Genomic DNA, 12,011 nt, shown 5'->3' with positions numbered 1-12,011 from the left:
GTCTCTGAGCTGTAGATGAATTTGCTCCGCGTCGCACCCCGTCCCGCTTCCTGTAAGTACCTCTGCTGGGAGGCCGCTCCAGGTACTTAACCTGTATATACACACCCCCACCCCCCCACCCCCCCCCCCCCGCTGTGTCTGATCCGGATTATATGATCGTTCATCCCTTCCGTCCTCCTATTCCAGGATTGGCTGTTTGCCTCGTATTATAACTGGTGTCGGACTCGGGAGGAAGTCAGCCCCGGTACAACGTATATTGCAGTCACAGCAAGGAACCTCCCCCCATTATCTATACATTATACAGGGGGGCCGGTCAGTGATTTATCTATACATTATACAGGGGGCCGGTCACTGATTTATCTATACATTATACAGGGGGCCGGTCACTGATTTATCTATACATTATACAGGGGGCCGGTCACTGATTTATCTATACATTATACAGGGGGCCCGGTCACTGATTTATCTATACATTATACAGGGGGGCCGGTCACGATTTATCTATACATTATACAGGGGGCCGGTCACTGATTTATCTATACATTATACAGGGGGCCGGTCACTGATTTATCTATAACATTATACAGGGGGCCGGTCACTGATTTATCTATACATTATACAGGGGGCCGGTCACCGATTTATCTATACATTATACAGGGGGCCGGTCACTGATTTATCTATACATTATACAGGGGGCCGGTCACTGATTTATCTATACATTATACAGGGTGCCGGTCACCGATTTATCTATACATTATACAGGGGGCCGGTCACCGATTTATCTATACATTATACAGGGGGTCGGTCACCGATTTATCTATACATTACAGGGGGGCCGGTCTCTGATTTATCTATACATTATACAGGGGCCGGTCACTGATTTATCTATACATTATACAGGGGCCGGTCACTGATTTATCTATACATTATACAGGGGGCCGGTCACTGAATTTATCTATACATTATACAGGGGCCGGTCGCGGCTCGCTGATTCAACCCCCCCCTGGAGCCGTCGTCGTGATATTTTGGGTGACTTTCCCGGCTCAAACACCGCACTGAGCTTTATGGCGATGCTAATGAAGTCCTTTTTCTCTATAGACTTTCATCAGTCCGAGAGTCCGGCTGTGTGATTAAGGACTGAGCCGTTCTATTGTCCCCCACAGGCAGTATGAGGAGTCGGGGGGGGGGGTTAGTAAATCGGGGTTAATCTGATCTGAGGAATAAAATCTAATATTCGGTTATTAGAAGTTTTTTTGGCATCTTTTCTCCCGCGTTTCCCAGCATGCACCTCGCCCTCTCTGTCTGATTGGCCAGGGGTGCGGATAAGATTCCGTGAGCACAGGAGCGGCTGCATGTATACTCTGTGCTTTATTCCGCATGTCCCAGAAGTGAGAGTCTCGCCGCGTACTCGGTGCTGTACTCGAGCCTCTAGTTGGCTGTATAGTGATTGCTGTTCATTGTACTGACACTCCTCCCCCCCCCCCCCCCATAACATTGTATGGTGTACTCGGTGCTGTGTTTGGGATGCTCGATGAACCCCCCACACACACACACAACACACAGTGTACTCGGTGCTGGAGGACGAGCCGGTCTGTACTTGATAAGTAGTTGAGGCAGGGAGCTGTCACCCAGGAGGCAGACTCTTATCTTGTTTTAAAGTGGTTCTTCTTTCTGTGGGTTTTGTGTTGCCAAAAGGGTAAAAATAGAAGTTTAGCCTTAATACCACCTCCTCTGGGTGACTGTTACCTGTATCCACCAAGTCTAACACCCCGTGCTAATCACTTCCAGACGGCATTCGCTGTGACGGTCGGAGGTTGAAGGTCTCGGCTCACACCCAGTCATGTGACGGCACCGAGCACACTGCCGGCTGCCGGGATGATTATTATTAACCCCTTGGTGTGATACCCCGGTGTAACGCTGGAACGCGGCGTCCCGAAATATGCGCGGCTCCCCCACAGCTTAACCCCTCGCAGGCTGAAAAACCACCGTGAGCTGCCACGGCTTACTGTGTAGAGTGCGAGCTCACGGGGGTCAGGGTTCTGCTAACATCTCCGCAGGCCCGTGTTTGGGCCATAAATATTCCTCCCCTTCCAGGACTGGTTCTGAACCCCCCCCCCCCCAGGTGGTTTCTCGGGGTTAATGCCAGCAGTTGAGGCAGGAGGGTGGCTGCTCCTCGATCACAGTAAGAATGGGAAGCTGCCCTGCGGAATTCTCTCACGGCGCTCTAACCGCTCCCAGCGCCCCCCCGGAGTCCTGCACCGGGTCCTGATATCGTCTGATTTAAAGGCCATCAGCTTATTCTGGGCGGCGGGGCAGATCCCCGTGGCCATCAAAACTGGAAAAGCCTTTCTCTGCTAAACCTACTGCTTTAGTCTCCTAGGCCAGGGGGTGCAGGATGAATTTAGCCCCGGCTCGGCATTGACACCGCCCCCCCCCCCCGGCTCGGCATTGACACCCCCCCCCCTCGGCTCGGCATTGACACACCCCCCCCCCCGGCTCGGCATTGACCACCCACCCCCCCCCCGGCTCGGCATTGACACCCCCCCCCCCGGCTCGGCATTGACACCCCCCCCCCCCGGCTCGGCATTGACACCCCCCCCCCCCCCGGCTCGGCATTGACACACCCCCCCCCCCGGCTCGGCATTGCCCACCCCCCCCCGGCTCGGCATTGCCCCTTCCACCCCTGTTTATAAAGGTGGTGTTTGGTGATCGTCTCCTCTCTTCTCTTGCAGTTGACATGGATGATGAAGATGGCCGATGCTTGCTAGATGTGATATGGTGAGTGTCCCCCCCCCTCTCCCCTCCACGTCCCCTCTGCCGCGCTCCTCCCCCTCTCCCCTCCACGTCCCCTCTGTCGCGCGCCTCCCCCTCTCTCCCCTCCACGTCCCCCTCTGTCGCGCCGCCTCCCCCCTCTCCCCTCCACGTCCCCTCTGTCGCGCGCCTCCCCCTCCTCTCCCCTCCACGTCCCCTCTGCCGCGCGCCCCCCCCTCTCCCCTCCACGTCCCCTCTGCCGCGCGCCTCCCCCTCTCCCCCTCCACGTCCCCTCTGCCTGCGCGCCTCCCCCTCCCCCCCATCCCCGTCCCCTCTGCCGCGCGCCTCCCCCTCCCCCCGCTCCCCGTCCCCTCTGCCGCGCGCCTCCCCCTCCCCCTCCTCCCCGTCCCCTCTGCCGCGCGCCCTCCCCCCCTCCCCGGTCCCCTCTGCCGCGCACCTCCCCCCTCCCCGTCCCCTCTGCCGCGCACCTCCCCCGCACTCCCCGTCCTCTGCCTTTTTCCAGGTTTTTTGGGGGGGTTTGGGGTTGGACAGTTTTTTCAGTTCGGGGGGGGGGGGTACAGACTGTCCCCCGAGTGTTTTGGGGGTTCTGGGCAGTTTTTTGGGGGGGGTTATGTTGCTTTGTGGCGGCGTCGGCCTCTAACGCGTGTTTCCCGTCTTGCAGCGACCCGCAGGCTCTCAATGACTTCTTACATGGATCTGACAAGGTGAGTCCCCGGAAGCTACGTTAAGGGAAAGGGTTAATTTCCTCGCAGCCCCAGAGCTGGCAATCGGCTCTGCGGGGGGTGACGACGCGTCTCCGGGGGCCGGCCCCCCTGTCGGACGAAGCCGCCTGGGATTCTCACCCTTTTTTTCCGTTCTGTAGATCGATGGAGACGACCTCTTGGATAATACGGGGCGACGCGGGCGAACGCCTTCTTCGTGGGGCACCGGGGTAATTTCTCTCAGAAAGCGGGGGCAAAACCAGACATCAGGGGGGCGGGGTGTTTAACGTTTATAGACAGATTGTGGCCCCTTTGCTGAGTACTTAAAGGGGAGGAAAAAGCGAGCAGGGTGCGTGGATGTAGAGCGAGGGGCATTAGTGGCAGGAAGAAAGGAGGAGGAGCCGCAGCTGCTGGGGGGCGGGGGTCATATTCAGAGGCGTTCTGCTAACCGCCGGCCGACGTGTTTCCTTTTTCCCCCTCTCTTTTTTCAGCTACACCGTTCAAGAAAATCCGGGGGAATCATCTGAACGCGGAACCCAACCCGCCGAGCGCCGGCGTGGACTTGGACTTCCTGGAAGATGACATCCTGGGGTCTCCGTCCGGCGGCGGATCCGGTCTCGCCAACTCCGAGCAGCCCTGCGATATTCTACAGCAGAGCCTCCAGGAGGCCAACATCACGGAGCAGACCCTGGAGGCCGAGGCCGAGCTGGACCTGAGCTCCTTCCTAGCTCCCCACCCTGCAGCCGGTGGTCCAGGCCGCCGCCGACGGCACCCCCCCAGATATTCTCCGGCGGGGGCTGACCTCATCGGCCTGCAGCAGCCGGCCGTGCTGACCCCACCAGGCTCTCGTGCAGCAGTCCGTGGGGGCCGACGTCGTCAACAAAGCCATCAGCGTCCAGGCCCTTCATCCAGCAGGTGGGTCTGGGAAATGTCACCATCCAGCCCCTTTCCAACCTCCCAGGACTGCCTAACGGGAGCCCCGGCGGGCCGCCTGGGCATTGGGGCAGATACAAGTGGTGGGGCAACAAGTGATGGCCATCAACCAGCCGACGCAGCAGATCATCGCCAAGCAGGTGCAGTCGGGGCAAGTGTGCTAATCTGCCCCGTGGGCAGCTACCTGACGGGGCCCGGAGAGCAGCAGCAAGTCACGCTGGCGTCGAGCGGGCGTGTCCCCGCAGGGCGCCGGGCTCGTCCTGCAGAACAAAATCCCCCACCGTGGCCACCACGCTCAACGGCAACTCGGTGCTTCGGCAGCGTGTCGGACCGACGCCCAGTGCACCCAGTCGCTGACAGGTCACCTCCAGGCCTGAACAGCCCGGGTGATCAATCCCAAGCGGACTCCCACTCCCATCCAGCCCAAGCCTTCCGGGGTCCTGCAGCAGAAGGTTTTCCAGATCTCCCCCAAGCCCCTTCGCGGCCCAATAACGCCCTGACCCTCCAGGGCGAGGCGGCCCTGCAGCAGCAGAAGACTCAGTCTCCAACCTGACGTTTGTGGCCGGGAAGTTCGGGGCAGAACGTGGTCCTGTCGGGGTTTCCGCAGGGGCTGGCCGGCCAACGTCTTCAAACAGCCCCCCCCCGCAACAGCAGTCCCTGGGCAAACCCCATGAAGCGTCCAGCTGCTCAACCACCAAGGCTAGCAAGCATCGTCATCCCCTGCGCAGCATGCGCAAGCCATGCTGCAGGGGCAGAACCAGTTCCTTCTACCGGGGCAGCTCTCTGCCCTCCAAGCCAACATGGGGGGGACCAGATCCCTGACTGCCCCCCCACCCCGGCGGACAGGCTCACATCATCGCCAGCCAAGGGCCCGGCGGTCAGCTTCTCAACCAAGCCCTGCTCACCAACCCCAACCTGGCCAATCAGCTGAACCTGGGGCAGATGCTGGCGCGCGCACAACGCCCACGGGCACGGCCCACATCCTCTCGGGGCCCATACAGCTCCAGGCCGCCCGGCCAGGTGGGGCAGCCCACCTTGTTCCAGATGCCCGTGTCCCTGGCGGGGAACCTGAGCACCCAGACGCAGCCCCACGGTGACGACCTCTCTGAACCCGGCGGGGCAGACGGTCATCCAGGGGGTAACGCTGCCCAACCAAGTAGCCATGTTTAACCCCACCGAGAGCCTGGGCCAGGCGGGTCAGCATCCAGCAGGCCCCGGCGGGCAGCAGCCAGAGCCCGGGGATCGTTCAGCAGCAGCAGGCACCGCAGGTTGTCCAGGGGGCCGGCCTCCTGCCAAATGCCGAGCAGCCCCTCCATCCTCACCGTCCAATCCTCGCAGGCAGCCTCCGCAGGGGCAGGCCCAGCTCCAGTTGAATGTACGGCAGACTCCGCCTTTAGCACCGACTCAGCAGCCAATCGCGGCTCCAGTCTCAGCCGAGCCCCCGCCTGTCCTCCAGTCCCGACAAGATCCTCCTGGGGCAGACGGCTGGAGGAGCCATCATGATGTGCGGAGACCATGCAGATGTTCCTGCAGCAGGTGAGGGTCCCGGCCTTGGGGGGTTTTCAGGATCTCCTGTAATGTCGTTGGGGGGGGGGGGCATTGGATGCGGATCTGTGGCCCCTTTCTGGCGGCACTTTGGTTTTGTGATGGCGTGTGAGGTAGAGGGTGGTCTGTCATGGGGGGGTAACTGGCGTTGCTCTGCGCCCCCTAGTGGTAGAATCGGGTATAATGCCCCCCTTCTCCCTGTTGCACGTCTCCCCTATTAAGTTGTGTTTTAGGTGACGGTGCCCTTCGTACGCATGGATGCATTCCATTGGTTTAATGGAATCATTTTCCTGTCATTGATTGGCTGCTTAAAGTGACTTGAGAGAGGATGGGAGGGGGGTGGCAGCTCTGGAGAAAACGAATAAAGTACTTTAATACCTGGCCCTCGTTAGGGCCGTACGGGGCGCCCCTTTAAATACCCCAGGAAGCTGTATGGCCAATGGCTGCTGCACAAGGTAACGAATCCGTGATCTGTGAGCGATTAGTTTCCCTGTTTAACCCTTCGTGTGACTGCGGGGGTAATATACACGTGTGTGTATGTTGTGTAAAGACACGCGCCAGGGGCAGTTACGTGTGAATCGAGCTGGTGGTCTTGTCCACCCGTGGCCCCTGTAGATGCCCGGTGGGCTGCGCGTGTCGCCGGGTTTGTTAACGCAGGGTCGCTGCTGTTGGCCGTTTCAGAAGGAGCAGCATTTTTATGGAGCCGCCGTGAAGCCGGAGAGCAGCTCTGCCCCGTCACTCCTCCCCCCGCCGCCGGCCGTCAGCGTCTCCGCCAGCAGCAGTAGCGTTCCCCGCCTCCGTCATAGTCAGCAGCGGTGCCAGCTCCTCCATCCTGCCCCACCGCGAGCCGGGCCAGAACCCCGCGGCGCCGGACTCCAAAGGACCGATTCTCTTACCTCATTACCCTGCCAACCCGACTCCGCAGGGCCAGTCCGGCCAGGTAGCCCTCTTACCCCCCGCTGACCGCTTCCCGCTCCCCTCTAAACTCCGGAGAAGCTCCTCGCCGGGCAGAGCGCTAACTTCTCATGGGGGGGGGGGTTGGTGTGGTGTAGCACCCCGGGCTGGGGGGGCAGATAGATGTCGGGGGTAGATTGATGCCCCCCATTCAGAGACGTGGTAAAGACCCCCCCGAGAGTCTCTTCCCAAGGTTCCATATTTAGGAGCCGAATGATTACCCGAAACCCACGCCCCCCCCCCCCCCCCCCCCGGGCGGCAGGCTGGATCCGGGGGCAATCGGGGCAGATACGGAGTTTATAGATCCCCCTGCGGAGAGGCTTCACAAGGGGCGCCCTCCGCGGCTCGGGGGTCTCCCAGCTCTCCCCCCTCCTGTGCTGCTTGCTCTCTTCTCACTAATTCCTCCCCAGTCACGGCTGCTCCTTCCTCACTGCGCATCTTCTAAAAATGCTGCCGCTCTCTCCTCTCTCTCCGGGTGCTGGTGGTGATGGCATTTTCTCTCTGTGTTAACCCTTTTTATGCTGGGGGGTAGTTGGGACGTGTCTGTGGTGCCCGGCGTCGGCCGCCGATTAACGGATCTTCTTTCTGTCTCTCCCGTCAGATTCCCGCAGGACAGCAGAAGGTCCCCGGCGCCTCTCCTTCCCACTCGCTACCTCACCCTCCCAGCCCCCAGCTGCAGCCCTCCTCCTCCTCTCACCTGCCCCAGATGCAGTCCCCCCACCAGTCGCGGCCTCCCTCTCGGCCCCCGTCCCGGCCCCATTCCCGGCCCCCGTCCCAGCCCCCGAGCGTCCCCCGGCCCCCCTCGGAGCCCCTGTCCCGCTCCTGTACCCCCCAGATGCAGAATCTTTATGTCATTCAGAACCAGATCTCCTCCCCCCACGGCCCCTCGCAGCACCCGCTGCGGCCCCCGTCGCAGCCTCAGGTTCACGCCGCCTTCGCCCCCCACCAGCCGCAGCATTCAGCGGACGCGGCCCAGACTTTGTCCTCCCCGTCCCCGCAGCCCATACAGCTCCAGCTGCAGCTCAGCGCTCCTCAGGGGGAGGTCCGGACTGGGCCCCCGCGGGCCACCCCCCCCACGTCGGAGCCGCAGACCCACTCATTCCAGGTGCACTTCCAGACCCAAGCGGCCATCAACCCCCAGAGCGGGGGGCAGCCGGTCCACCAGATGACTTCGGGGCAGTTCCAGACGTTGTCTCTGTCCAGCTCGGCCCCCCAGCACAAGCAGCTCCTGGAGAGGTTCCAGCAGGTAAGGGGGGTGGATATTTAATTACCCCTCACCCCCCCATTTCACCCCTGTGCGGATGGGAGTTTCCACCTTGTCTCTAATTTGCCTCTTTGCCCCCCCAGATGCAGCAGGGGCTGATGCTCTCCACCCAGCAGCCCCCCTCCGTTGCCCAGTCATCTCCGGCTCTCGGGGGGCAGTACAGCGGGCAGCCCCAGTCCGTGCTAATGAGCGGCCAGGGCCAGGCGGCCCCCAACCCTCTGCACGGCCATTCCCCGGGCCAGGTTCTGATCCAGTCCGGCCACCTGTCTGACATATCGAAGGGGCAGGTAGCCGCGGGCGGGCAGTCCGCACAGGTCTCCGCACTCCTGCAGCCGCCCCCCCAGCAGACCACGGTGCTCGTCAAAAATTCAGGTAGGATCACGAAGCCCTCATCCCCCGGGGCGCCGTTTTCTGAGCGCACTACTCTTTTTTCGGGTTATATGCAGGGTCTCTTAATCGTCCTAATTCTCTGCCTTCAGCTCCGGTTGCTGGTCCGGTGCCCCCCGACGCGAATGTTTACCCCGGCCCTGGAGGGAAAGTGGCCACCATGCAGGGCAAACCCGGTGCCGCCCTGCCGGTGCAGCCCCAGGTAAATACGCAGCCCGGCTCGGAGGGTTGCGAGGATGTTGGGTGCTATCGCTTGTTACCTCTCACACACGTCGTCTTTCAGGGTAAGACGGGGGTGATCAGCTCCGTGCCGGGCATCAGCCTGGGCAAAGGCCCCCTGCAGATCCAGGTGGTCGGCAAAGGGATCGCTCAGATGGTGCCCCCCACGCCGGTGCCCACCCAGCCACAGGTAGGCGCCACAAGCGGCGTGTTATCGGGGCAGTGGGGGGTGGGGTACGTGGAGCAGCCTCCCAGCAGAGGCGGTAGAGGGTAATACAGTGAGGGGATTAAACATGCATGGGATAGACATACGGCTCCTGAATCTAAGACGAGACCAACGACTGATTAGCCGGGGGCCGGATGGGGCCAATCTGCTGGCGGTTCTGTTTGAGTTTTTGTTACCAATAAAGAGTTAAATTAGATTTAAAGCCAGAAAAAGTTCTTGAATCTACAAAACAAGTTTTTGGGGTATTTTATTTTTTTTTTACAATTTTTTTTTTAATGTTTTTTTTGTAGTTTGAGAATAATTTCGGAGCGATGAAGAAACTCCCAACACTACAGCCAAGCAAGGAGGCCTGGTAAGCGGGGTCCGCGGGGAGGCCGGGGGGGTCGTATCCGCAGGCCGGGGGGGTTGGGTATCCGGAGGTCGGCCCTCGGCGGCCCTCACACGCTTTCTCCTCTGCCCCCCCAGTTTCCTGGAGCAGTTACACAAACACCAGGGGATGGTCCTTCACCCCGACTACAAGTCCTCCTTCCACTCGTTCGAAGACGCCCTGCACCGGCTGCTGCCCTACCACGTGTACCAGGGGCTGCTGCCCTCCGACCGCGACCTCGGCAAGGGTGAGTCCGAAAGGGGCCGATCCTGCCGTCTGTTACCCTCCGGGGGGGATCGGGGTTTAATGTCTGTGGGGAGGAAATAAAAGCCGGAGGGCAGATTCAAGGGGTTTCGCTGTTGTCTCTTTAGGAGGTTAATCTTCTTTTCTCCCATCTCTGCCTGGCAGTGGATGAAGAGTTTGAGGTTGTATCTACCCAGCTTCTGAAGCGCACTCAGGCGATGCTTAATAAATACCGCCTGCTGCTCCTGGAGGAATCGAGGGTGAGTGGACGGGACCGACCCTCCAATGCATCAGTCATTAGTACCCAGCGGCCCTACAAGGGGCCGGCGCCTAAACGTGTCAAATCATTAGCACCCCATGGTCTTAGGAGGGACCGGCCCCTAAACATGTTGCTGTCATTAGTACCCGGTGGCCCTTGGAGGGGCCGATCCTTAAACATGTCCCTGTCATTAGTACCCGGTGGCCCTTACCCCCATCGCTGTTTGTCACCTGACCCGCGTCCGTTCTCCTTTGCAGAGAGTGAGTCCTTCTGCAGAAATGGTGATGATCGACCGGATGTTTATCCAGGAGGAGAAAGTGGCTCTTTCATTAGACCGGCAGCTGGCCAAGGAGAGACCAGGTACTGTCCGCCGTCTTTATTTCACCCCCATAATGCACTGCGGCATTTCGTTACGTGCCGGGGCAGGAAGCTTTATTGCCCCACGTAGAGGTTGTTGAGGATAATGGAGATTGCTGTGTTTCTGGGGCCTCAGAGGTCTCTTCTTCGTGTCTCTGGCGGCGGGGGGGGGTTTATCTGTGTAGTAATGGCTCTTCGGTCTCTCCGCAGATGAGTACGTGTCTTCATCTTCCTCACGATCTCAGACCTTCGCTGCCTCGGCAGCTTCCGTCTCTCCGTGTCCTGCTCCGGCCCCGGAGGTTCTGAAGCCCCACGTGGTGCAGACTTCTACCCCCATCCACCCCACTAAGCTGGTGATCAAGCATGGCGGCGGGGGGTCCCCGTCGGTGACATGGGCCAAAGCTTCGCCTTCCCTCGATGCAGACGAAGACGCCATGCCGTCTCGCAGCAAACCCCCCATCAAGACGTACGAGGCCCGGAGCCGGATCGGACTCAAGCTGAAGATCAAACAAGAGGCCGGACTCAGCAAAGTCATTCACAACACTGCCTTGGATCCGGTTCATCAGAACCCGCCTCCGCCGCCGCCCCCTCCCCCGGCCGCTCCGCCCACCGCTCCGGTGTCCACCGTCATCAAGACGACGGTCCACACGACCCCGGCCACCGTCACCACCCCCACCGGGCAGATGAACGGCACCGTGGACCACTCGTCCCCCGCCGAGAAGAAGCCGCTTGCCACCTACTGCCGGCTGCCTCTGCGCAAGACCTACCGGGAAAACGTGGACGCCTTCGTGGCGGGAAAACCGGCAGACGCCAAGGAGAAAGTGGAGACGTTACCGCAGCTGCCGGTCGCTGCGCCGACCCTCAAGCAAGAAGACGGGTCGCGCAGCGTCATCACGTCCCACAAGTCCCAGGGGCCGTCGGAGCCCGAAAGGGGCCGGAGAGAGGACGGCGGCTCCAAGCTGATGTTCTTCAGCAGAGGGGAGACGAAGACCAACAAGAACGAGGAGACTCCGGTGGGAACGAGGAGGAGTGCCAGGGACGACGAGCAGAGCTACTACCGGCGGATCATCAAGTCTGAGCCGCCGGACAGCGAGGCCGATCTGCCCTGGGACGTCCCGTTCCCGTCGGCCAAAAGGCTGAAGTCGGAGCCGTTCGACGTGGACAACGCCAGCTTCTCCAGCGACAGCCCCCAAGACGACTCGCTGAACGAGCACCTCCAGAGCGCCATCGACAGCATCCTCAACCTGCAGCAGCCCCAGAGCGGCGGGGGGCCCAACGCGTTACTCCGCTCCTCCGCCCAGCCCTCCTACCACCACTCCTCCTCATCCTCCCCCTTCTCCTCCCCGGTCCACCGCACAGACCCGTACCTCACCCCCAATCACAACGGAGGCCTGGGGGCCAGGACGTTAAATAGATAACGGGGCGGCGATGGCGGGAACTTGATGTGCGAGCCGCCCCGTGGAAGCGGGAAAGAAAAAAAAAAAAACAGAAAAAAATAGACTATTTCCGGTAGCTGTTGTGGAGCGCGTCGGGGGTCGGGAGACTCGCGGTTTCCGGGTTTCAGCCTCATGTCCCCCCCCCCCCCCCATTCACTTGCGCTCGGCAGAGAGTGGTCTGTGGAGAGATTGCGTGGCCCTCCTATGCTGGGAGGCGCAGCACGTCAGTGACGACGAGGAATTTCGAGGACACCTCCATCCAGTGGTTTGTTGCCTTCAGAACTTTAGTATTTGTTTTTGCCCCCCCCTCTCGTTTTTGCCCCCCAAGTCTCTTCTCATCTCGATAAA

The 12,011-nt window shown here is 60.6% G+C and overlaps 1 pseudogene; it reads left to right on the top strand.

The window, feature by feature from the left end:
* The first annotated feature begins 2,737 nt into the window (after positions 1 to 2,737).
* Positions 2,738 to 11,645, top strand: LOC149274115 (BRD4-interacting chromatin-remodeling complex-associated protein-like; annotated as a pseudogene).
* The last annotated feature ends 366 nt before the right edge of the window (positions 11,646 to 12,011 follow it).

This window comes from Sceloporus occidentalis, unplaced genomic scaffold (assembly GCF_023333645.1).
Source record: "Sceloporus occidentalis isolate IW3139 unplaced genomic scaffold, rSceOcc1.0.p SCAF_347, whole genome shotgun sequence".
In the NCBI taxonomy this organism is placed as follows: Eukaryota; Metazoa; Chordata; class Lepidosauria; order Squamata; family Phrynosomatidae; genus Sceloporus; species Sceloporus occidentalis.
The sequence above is the reverse complement of the archived record's forward strand: the minus strand, read 5'-3'. Positions and strand labels throughout refer to the sequence as shown.